The sequence below is a fragment of the Alexandromys fortis genome, unplaced genomic scaffold (assembly GCF_014885135.2).
Source record: "Alexandromys fortis isolate MF-2015 unplaced genomic scaffold, M_Fortis_MF-2015_v1.1 scaffold_267, whole genome shotgun sequence".
In the NCBI taxonomy this organism is placed as follows: Eukaryota; Metazoa; Chordata; class Mammalia; order Rodentia; family Cricetidae; genus Alexandromys; species Alexandromys fortis.
Genome location: NW_026068157.1, coordinates 186,982 through 188,925, shown reverse-complemented (window position 1 = coordinate 188,925; position 1,944 = coordinate 186,982).

Sequence of the window (1,944 nt, the reverse complement as noted above, 5' to 3'; positions counted from 1 at the left end):
TCTGTCATATGTGGAACGTTGCTGTATTGCAGCTATTGGCTGTTATATTCTTTCACTGCTTCTGACTGTGCACTCAACAATTTACTATTCAAAACCAAAGCACGACAGTTGTGGTTCATTCCCCATACAAAACACGGACATACACTTCAAGTAAAATATAAATTCACAGGAAAAGGGGAATTGTGAATTGATGAGTTAATCTTTCACAGTAAATATTATATACTTCATGAACAGAGAGGGGAGGTTGATTAAATAACTGGAACATTTGACTGAGGCTGGAAGTACAGTTCCTGTGGGCTGTGATGTGCTGCTAGTCTAGAGGCCTTGGAAGCCCCAGTGCTTCATTCTGTTATTTATGTGAGATATTGGCCAAATTCTCCTCCCTTCAGAACAGGTCAGTGTTTTACTTCAGCTAGTTTTGGTAGTTAATGCTCAATACTGAAACAAATATTAAAATAGACTCTTGATGGTGCACCCCAAAGAAACTTTGAAGCACCACAGTAAACATTAAAATTCCTTAGATTATGTATCTTTATTTTCATCAGATTAGACTTTAGGGCATTCCAATTTTCAATTTTGGATTCATAGATTTACCATGTCACCTAGGCTACACTCAAATACAAAACTTTTTCTTCCCAAGACCTTGCATAAAAAAGTATGTGCTACTTACTAATCCACTTGTAGTCTTCCATCTGTCATTTAACTTAAATTAATAATCTGATTCTTACCTAAGTAACTGTCTACAGTGTTAAGTATTTTCTATGAAGTTTCTATAATTCAACTCTGAAAATTTTCATTTGAAAGCTTATCTACTTCTGACTTTTAAAAAAGAAATGATGTCCCATGTGTAATCTTTACAGTGCTGTGAATATATTTAAGAATTTAGAAACACAACTTCGATTGAGTCTACATTCCCTTCAGTGACAAACCCTTGCGTGTGTTCATTACCATCCCAAAGCTGTTCTGAACATTATTATCTTTTTAAATTGCTCTCTTTTGCTGACATCCACCAACACACTGACTTTGCAATTTAGGACACAGATCTGTATGTACGCCTGCATTGGTTAATTTTGGATGTAAGATGGAATGCTGATTGACGCCCATTCTCACAGAAGCTCACTTACGTCACCATAATTCACATATCCCCACAGCTTAATTATCTCACCCAATTATGTGAAGCTTCATGTTGACATTATATACACAAATAGAAATTCATAGAGAAATGGAAAAAGGTATGCAGATGTCACAGACTTTAGATTTCTGGGCATCTGTAGGATAGATTACTGTCTGGAAGAACAGGTACAGCAAATCGTGAAAAGTGAAGTGTAGTGTCTGATGAGCACAAAATCTAATCTAGTTCCCCTTCCATTGTTATCCATGCAGCCCCTGTGACCTCCCTTTCTTTTCTTTCTCTAATTTCATTGGGTCTATTTATTGTAATGTGGTTATCCATTACTTAACAGATAAAATTTACTAATAAGAAAATACATATCATGTTTGTCTTTCTGGGTTGTCTTTCTCAGGATGAATTTTTCTGGTTCATTCCATCTGTCTAGAAATTCATAATATCATACTATCTAAAAGCTGAATAATATTCCACTGTGTAGTATTCCACATTTTCTTTATCCCGTCTTTTCTTAAGGGACATCTAGGTTGTTACCTGTTTCTGACTACTATGAATAAAGTCACTCTAAACATAGTAGAACAAGTGTCCTTGTGTTAGAATGGAAACTCTTTTGGGTTATGACTAAAATTGGCAGGATCTTGAGGCAAAAATTGATCACCATTATTCTGAAGAACTGCCATATGGGTTTCCACAGTGATGAAAGTTTGCACTTAGACAAGCAATGGGAGAGTATTTGACATGCTCCACATCCTTTCCACCATGATCTGTCACGTTTGTTACAGATCATAGCTTTTCTGACATGTATAAGATGGAATCTC